Below are 8,965 nucleotides of genomic sequence, written 5' to 3' on the forward strand. Positions count from 1 at the left end.
TTGTGACATCTTACATTCTTCCCAGCAGTATGCAGACTTGGCAGTTTTTCTGGATTCTTACCAGCACTTAGTATTTTTGCTTTCGGTCATTCCAGTGGCTGTATAGGATGACCTGAGGTTTTAATTTGTAATTCCATAATAATTAACGATACTCAGAATCCTTTCTGTGCTAGTTTGCCATCTGTGTCAATTTGACTATAAGCTCAAATCTTTTGTCAGCTTATAAAATTGGTTTGTTTTCTTACTCTTGAGTTATAAAATTCTTATTATATCCTATATACCAATTCTTTGTAGGCACATGTTTTTCAAATAATTTCTTGTAGTATGTGGCTTGTCTTTGAGTTTTCTTACATTTTTGTCTTCTGAAGAAGTAAAGTTTAAGACTTCTTGATTGTTTTGCGTTTTCATAGTTCATATGTTTGTATAATATTTAAGAACATTGTAGAGCCAATAATTGGGGGTGGTTTTGTCATATATTTTATTCTGGATATTTTGGGGGGTTGGTATATGTTTAGATAGATGATCTATTCCTAGGAAATATTTTTTTTCTAGAAGAATGAACTCAGGGAATTTTCACTCAAGGCTGGGATTTTACCACTTGAGTCACAGTTCTACTTCTGGCTTTTTTGGTGATTAATTGGAAATAATGAATTTTCTTCCATCTTGCCACGTAGTCTCCATCCCCAAACCTTTTCATTCTCTACTGCATCCCCTCCTCTCCTCCTTTGCCTTCCCTTATCCTGTCTCTCCTACCCTGCTTTTCTTTCCCCTCCCTTCTCTCCTCTCTCCTCCTTTTCCCTCCTCTATCCCTTGCCTCTCTTCCTCTTCCCTTTTCTATATTTCAGTCAGCTTTTACTTACAGTAATGACATACCTGAGGCAAGTGACTTTATAAATAAAAGGTGTTTATTTTGACTCATGGTTCTGGAGGGGAAAGGTATGAATAGCATGTCTTAGGTGTTTGTCAAGTTCTCTCTGGCTGCATAACATCCTGGCAAGGGTGTGTGCATCTCTGTGTGATCTCACAGATCTCAGATGTTCCACCTGGAAGACCTGACCTAATCTACTCACTTACTCACTTTCCAGAAGCACTATATCGAAACACCACAGTGAGTTTCTACTCTCTTAATACATAAGATTTCACTGACTAAATTTCTGCCTGAGCTCTGGGACTAATGAGCCATGTTCAATTCATAGAAGTGTGTCTCAGAAGCCACAAGAATTCCTCCCTGTGTTTTAAACAAAACTATTTAGCTATTTTCTTTGGGTATCTTTTAAATTTCACTACTACTATCTTCTTAACACAAAGGACACTGTTAGGAAGTCTGTTATCTTTTGGTCCTTTCTATGTGATTGGCTTTTCTCTCTGCAAATTTTAAGAATTTTCAGTTATTACAAATATTTATTAAATGCTTCCTCCTGTTTGCTTTTCCCTTACTTTTTAATCCCTATGGTCTGATGTTGACTATTATTACATTCTGATGTTCTTTGGGAAGATTTGATCTACTCTGCTCATGGAATCATCCTTTAGTAGAATCTATTCTAATATTCACATCATCTACCCTGTTCCTTTACTTCAACAAATTCCTATTTCTATTTGACTTGAGCAAGTTTTACATTGTTAAATAGAAGTTAATAATCTATTTCCAAGAATCGAAGAAACAGAAAAGAACTTAGGAAGAAGAATTCAAAGGCCTTGTTTGAAAGAGTTCACAGGATAGATGTTGAATATTGCATCTAAACACAAAATAAGTAAGTCAAGAACACCAAAGACAAAGTGAGTAGTGCGTGCAAAAGGTTGTGTAATTTCTGATGGTCTCCATATTCATTTGGTCAAATTACCTAGGTTGATTTGCTTTATTTTCAAATGGGGTAAATAATCTACAGAAAACATTTGTGCTTGACTCAGCCTTTATCTGATGTAATCTTTTGGATGATTCATCAAAACATGACGCTTGTTATTGATTTAATTTAAACATTCTTTATCATGCTAAGAAGAGAACATTTCTGTTATTTGGTGTCCTAAGAGTTTGTATCTTTTTATGGTTAGATGCCTTTTTTTAATCTATACTTCCCAAAATAAATAAGATGTACATATCTGGAAGTACCAATTGTGTCTTTGAATCAAGATAGTAAGATCTCAGCCTCCTGAATAGCTAGGATTACAGGCCTGCCACCAGCACCCACTTGAAATCCTCCTTCCTTCCTTCCTTCCTTCCTTCCTTCCTTCCTTCCTTCCTTCCTTCCTTTCTTCCTCCCTCCCTCCCTCCTTTCCTCCCTCCCTTCCTCCCTCCCTCTTTACCTCCCACCCTCTTGCTCTTTTTCTTATTAGATTTTATTGTACACATGATGTACAGAGAGATTACAGTTACATAAGTGAGGTAAGGAGTACATTTCTTTTTGAGCAGTGGTACCACTCCGACAATTTCTTCCATGTTGCTTCTTCCTCCCAGCCATCTTCCCTGCAAGTTGTAAAGTTCATTTCCAACATAGTATCCACTGAGAATCAGTGTGGAATTGGTTCGCTCCTTGTCCCACCATATCTGTGATTCCACTTCTCTCCCCCAAATCATATAAACTTATGTACAAGACATAGGGTAGAAAAACCAAAAACAGTGCCATTGGGGAATAAACCAAAGGGGGGAAAAAGCAAGAAAAAAAGAAATAACTGCCAACAGTACAATTTTTAAAAGCCCTTGTTTTCATTTCTTAAAGATATCAGAAGTGTTGGTGTGTGACTGAATATCATTTACAATACCAATAACTTAGTGATTTGGTAAAAAAGATACATTGTAATCATAAATTAATATGTTGAAACCCCTTTGCATAACTGCTTCAAGATAATGATCAAGTTAAAAATTATATCTATATATATGTGAATTCCAGGATAAATGCGAATTCACGCTAACTTGATGAACCAGAACTGATAGTCATGATTTCTTGAGACTGTTGAGCATCAAGAAGCAGATATAGATGAAGTAAAGCAGTACCATAAAACAAGCACCACATGTGGAATTAAATGACAGCACCCAGGAGCCAGGCCGGGCGTCACGCCTCACGTCTTCCTTAATGAAGGCACATCTATGGGAACAGGTGCCCAGGGATGCCACGAGGAAGACACAGCTTTGCAGTTGCCAGGTGTGCTATGCCGGCAGTATCATTTTGCTGTGTTTTGTCTTACACAGTTTTGAAAATAATTATAGAGTCACAAGAAGGTTCAAACAAAATGTACTTGGAAAACTCATGTTATCTTTGTCCAAGTTTGTTTCTCAATGGTAACACAAAACTAATAGAGACCATCACAGGGTTGTTGGTGCAATGCACATTTCCCCAGATTTTTTTTTGCCAGTCCTGGTCTTGAACTCAGGACCTAAGCACTGTCCTTGGGCTTTCTCAAAACTAGAGATTTACCACTTGAGCCTCAGCACCACTTCCGGCCTTTTTTTATGTAGGTGATACCGAGGAATCAAACCCGGGTTCTAGAGTGCTAGGGAAGCACTCTACCACTAGGCCAAACTCCGGGACCCAGCCCAGATTTATACTTAATATGTGAGGTGTTGGTGGGGACAGGGGTGGACACTCAAGCTTATCTGTTTGTTACGTAACCACCACCACAGTGGAGATATAGAAGAGTTGTACCATGTGTTTCTTGAATGCACATATGAGAACATGGAATCTGGCACATTGAAGAGTTTGGAGAATTACTAAGAGGGTGACAGCGATCGAGGTGCGTTGTATTCACAAACTGATATGTTGAATCTAAGCCCTTTTGTTCAACTAGTTAAAGATGGCAAACAAAATCTCCACAGACTGAGTTCTAGTTTTCTTCCATGGTCATCCTTCTTCACTATCGTCTTTAAATCTCTGGCAACTACTAATCTAGCTGTCGGTGGCTTTCATTTTGTTATTTCCAGGATGTTATATGAGTGGAATAATGCATGGTGTAACATTTACCCTGGATTCTCACTTAACATAATTCCCCAGAGAATCATCCAAGGTGTATGTACCAACAGTTTCTCCCTTCTTTTTGCTGAGTGGTATGTGATGATGTTGTGATGTATAGGTTGTTTGACTACTTGCACATTAACAATCATCTGAGTGGTTTCAGCTATCATAAAGAAAACGGCAACCTTGTAAAAGATTTGTGTGGAGGCAGTTTTATTTCTCTGACGTAAATGTTCAGGAATGTGATTGCTCTTTGCACAATAGTTGAATGCTTACTTTTTTTTATTACTTTTAAGAGCTATCAAACTGTTTCCTTGAGAGGCTGTGTAAAATTCCTGCCAACAATGTGTGAGTGACTCAGTTTATATGTACCTTCACCAACATTCAGATTGACACTTTCATTTTTGTCATTCTAATAGGTGTAACTGGTATACTATTATGGTTTTAACTTTACTTCACTGATGGTTAATTATGGTGAAAAAATTCTTTAGTGAAATGGATTTTTTTGGCCAGTCCTGGGGCTTGAATTCAGAGCCCAGGCACTATCCTTGAACTTTCTTAAGGCTAGCACTCTACTACTTGAGCCACAGCACCAATTCAGCTTTTTTTTAAAAAAATGTTTTTTTGTGGGTCATGGGGCTTGAACTCAGCCTGGGCGCTGTCCCTGAACTCTTCAGCTCAAGGCTATCACCCTACTCTGGAGCCAAGCCCCATTTCCTGTTTTCTAGAGGTTAATTGGAGATAAGAATCTCAAGTCCTTTTGTGCTCGGGATGGTTTTGAACCTTGATCCTCGGATCTCAGCCTCCTGTGTAGTTAGGTTTACAGGCATGAGCCACCGTGCCCGGCCACTTCTGCCCTTTTGTGTGGATGTGCCAAGGAATCAGACCCAGGTTTTCATGCATGCTAGGCAAGCACTCTACCACTAGGCCATGCTCTTGGCCATAAAATGTATGTTTAAGAAAAATCACTTTCTAAGAGGATCTCTTTCTTGTTCTCTCTTTCTCTTTCTTTTCTCTCTTTTTGTCACTTTAGGGGTTTGAATTCAAGACCTTGAGCTTGCTCAAATTGCTTGCTAATGGCTGGTGCTCTACCACCGGAGCTATGCCTCTAGCGTGACTTTCTGATGGTTAATTAGAGGTGGAATCCCATGGACTTTTCTGTCAAGGGTGGCTAATCCTCAGATCTTAGCTCCTGAGTAGCTAGGATTATACATATGAACTATGGACACTCAGTTTAATTTTTTTTGGCCATCCCTAGGTCTTGAACTCAAGGACTGAGCACTATTCTTTGGCTTTCTCAAGGCTAGCACACTACCACTTGAGCCACAGCACTAGTTCCAGCCTTTTCTGTATATGTGGTACCAAGGAATTGAACCCAGGGGCTCGTGCATGCTAGGCAAGCCCTCTACCATGCTTCTATCACCCCCTCCCCCATTTCATTTTTTAAAGTAAAAATTGTAAAAATGTATTTATTATCTTTAAATAATTTTATAAAGGAATTGCCATTTTAAAAAGCAGTCTGTGAATACAGTGAGTCTTGATCCATGTTACCCATTCAACACTTTTACTCATCCCTCCAATCTACCACTCCCCCATTTTTCCTAACTTTGTAGAATATACACTGAATTCTTGATTGCATTCTCATCCCCCTTCTTCTCTTCATCCACCTACCCCCTCCAACCTTGCCCCCACTCCATTCTCGTCAAGTACTTATTTCCTGGCGTTCATTTGGTTCAATGCTGACTTTGCCTTTTTAAGGACTGATGCCTAGTTTCTAACAGGATTTATTTGACTGCGGAGTTTTGAGTTTTTCAGCTGAGTTGTGTGTTGGACCAGGCTTTTCAAGGATTCATTCTCTCACTTCATAGGTCTCTTTGTCATCTTCACGGAATTTCAAATCCAACAAAAATCTTAAAATTTTCTTGTGATCCAATATATTTTAATTTGTCTTTTTTAGATCAATTTTTTGATTTAGAGTCTAAACCGTGAGTATTTCCCCCGATCTTTTCTTAAAGGCTATGTAAGCCTATTATTGAAATGATCTACCTATTTGAATCCGTTTTAGAGTTTGGTGCTGAGTGAACCTACTGTGTTTCCTAGGTTGTAGAGTGTGTAGGAACCCAGGACCATAGGTGCTGGCAGAGCACATGAAGCAGAGCCCATCACCTTCCTCCTAGCTCTTAAAGCAGGACTGATAATGGTAACTGAGCGCCCATAGCTCCTTGCTCAAGATCACTAAGCTCAGAAATACTTCATCAGACCCAAACCAGTTATTATTTAATTTTTTATTGCATTTGCAGGGCACCAAAGAAAAAGTTGAGTTAAAATAGGTAGCACATCAGTAGTCACTTTTTTTCTCAGTATTCACTTTTATAAACAATACCATGGAGCTGGGAGTGTGGCCTAGTGGTAAGAGTGCTTGCCTATCATACACGAAGACCCTGGTTTGATTCCTCAGTACCATATATATAGAAAAAGCTAGAAGTGGTGCTGTGGCTCAAGTGGTAAAGTGCTAGCCTTGAGGAAAGCCCAAGGACAGTGCTTGGGCCCTGAGTTCAAGCCTCAGGACTGGCAAAAAATAAAACAATAAAATACCAAAACATTTTAGTAATACCTACCCTAACTCTGGTTCAGAACTGAAAGACAGTGACATAGCTAAGGTTAGAATTCTCTGATGTGCTGCCATCTCTATAATGACCAAGTGCTCAAATGGTCAATTTAAATAAAACTTCTCTCCCATGCTGACTTACTTGACGGCCTGTGAGTGTGAGATCGAAGGAGATGGAGAGCAATCGATTCTTCTCTCCCACTCCCCCTTTCTCTATTCCTTCTACTCATGAGGCTTCTGTGTAGAGCAGGAAGTGAAAGAGTGGAATGAGTGTGGCTGAAATTTGAGCTTTCTGCTGCTGACAGAGCTCTATGGTTTGATTTTTATTTTGTGGAACGATTCTGTGGATTCTTTGGACATTCTCATCACTGGGAACCTTGTATCTACATTCCTTCAATCCTGGAAGGTGGCTTTTTCTCCAGTTTGTTCTGGCATGCTCCTAAGGATGTCAGAATCACCCGGGTCAATGCTAGCCAGTGTGCACCCTCTGCAGTGTTTCCCACATGAGGTGCCCAGTTCAACATTATTGCCACTGTAGAGATGGACACCAGTTTTGGCCAACATAGCACAGTACTCTATTTCAGATTTCCTCAAGGCCAGGCAGTTGTTGGCGAGAATGGCCAATTTCCCTTTGCTCTGTCTGTTCACCTCCAAAGTCTGCTTCCACTTTTCATAGCAAGTTGGGGTCTAGAGTTGATTGACTCCAGAAATGTTTTCGTCTTCTTGGCTGCTACCATCTTCCTGCCTTAGGTACGGGAGAGTTCCCAACCAAAAGCAGCTGACAAGATGACCGGGTGGAGAGAAAGACATTGTTTTTTTTTTGTTGTTGTTTTTGTTTTTTTGTTTTGTTTTTATAGGTGGCGGGACTTGAACTATGGTCCTGGGTGCTGTCACTGAGCTCTTCAGCTCAAGGCTACCGCCCTACCCTACCCATTGAGCCAAAGCACTAATTCCATTTTTTTCTGGTGATAATTTGGAGGTAAGAGTCTCATGAACTTTTTAAAGCCTGGGCTGGCTTTGAACCTCGATCCTCAGATCTCAGCCTCCTGAGTAGCTAGGATTACAGGTGTGAGCCACCATACCCAGTTTTGGACTGATTAATTTTTATGTTGTTGTTGACCTTTGAAACGAGAAACCTTTTGATTTCACGCTTAAATCTGTCTCCTTAGGACAGATTATGCTGATCAATTGATTCATAGAATCCATTACTGCTGTCAGATAAAGGACTGATTAGAAGAAGTCTGCTTTCAAAAGAAAAAATAAGAGAAGGAAACAGATAGGAAGCATTGCTGCTTCTTCAAATAGTGTTTGTGGCAGTTACCTGTTACGATGTCACAGGTTCCCCTTACTCTGACAGCATCGGCTGAGCATCCTTCTGCTGTGCTCCTGTTGCAAAGTGAGAAAACAGAGAAGCCACATTCTGAGAGGTTGAGTGGGAGTCTCTGTCAGAGCACACTAGTCTGCAGATGGACTCCTGTCTCAAAGATCTGCAGTCCAGAACAGAGGTAGCACATAGCTTTTGAAGACTAACACCACATGCTTGGAGTGAAGACCAAGCTTTAACAGCCCTAGCAAATGTGTTATAAATAAGACAAAGCAAGCTAAATAAAGACACTTATTTCTATTGAAAGTGTCATGCATAAGTAAAGCCAAGTATTCAGGGGATAATCAGGGACAATCAGAACCCCAATTACCTAGAGGGGGTATGAGTTTCCTGGAGCTCAACAACTCATGACATATTTGCAATCAAAAGAATGTCCCCTGTAGAGTTCTCAAAGTCCCCATCAACTCTATTAATATGCCAGGATGGCATTACAGCTTCAGTATCCTTATTTCATTCACTATTGGCACTATTGGTATTGCTTACACCCTGGAGGAGGGGTTATCTTGGCTAGCTGAGGTTCAGGGCTGTCCCCTTCCTCCATACATCAACCTGAACTTGTCCTCCTGGTGTCCTCTTGGTGTACAGCTGTAGGGTGGTAACAAGGTCACTTTACATCTGGAATTGAACACACAGTTTCACTTTTGCTGCAACCCATATTCAAAGTAGGTCATGAGGTTTAAGTGGAGGACAAATGAGAAATAGTCACAAACAATTTGTGGCTATTTTTGGAAGTCTACCACAGTGATATAAAATCTGAACCCTTTCTTCTTAACTCTCCTAAGAGGTCAAGCCATGTGACAGGAAGAAGAGGATGGAAAGCAGGTCTGCATCTATGTGACAGACCTTTTATAGCACCTCTTGCACCACCTGTAGCTGTTGAGTAAGGCACTGGCACTGTTTCTTTAGAATCAGAAGGTGAGATGAGAAAGATGAGCAATTAATGCTATTTATATCTTCTCTTTTTAATTCATGAGATATCAGATAAATAGACCTTCCTGTTTACTTTTATAAATAACACATTCTAGAACT

At 40.0% G+C, this 8,965-nt stretch overlaps 1 pseudogene; it reads right to left on the minus strand.

Moving 5' to 3' along the window:
- Nucleotides 1-6,945: 6,945 nt before the first annotated feature.
- Nucleotides 6,946-7,289, minus strand: LOC150060186 (large ribosomal subunit protein eL30 pseudogene; annotated as a pseudogene).
- Between the last annotated feature and the right edge of the window lie 1,676 nt (nt 7,290-8,965).

This window comes from Megascapheus bottae, chromosome 7 (assembly GCF_031878675.1).
Source record: "Megascapheus bottae isolate mThoBot1 chromosome 7, mThoBot2.hap1, whole genome shotgun sequence".
Classification (NCBI taxonomy): domain Eukaryota; kingdom Metazoa; phylum Chordata; class Mammalia; order Rodentia; family Geomyidae; genus Megascapheus; species Megascapheus bottae.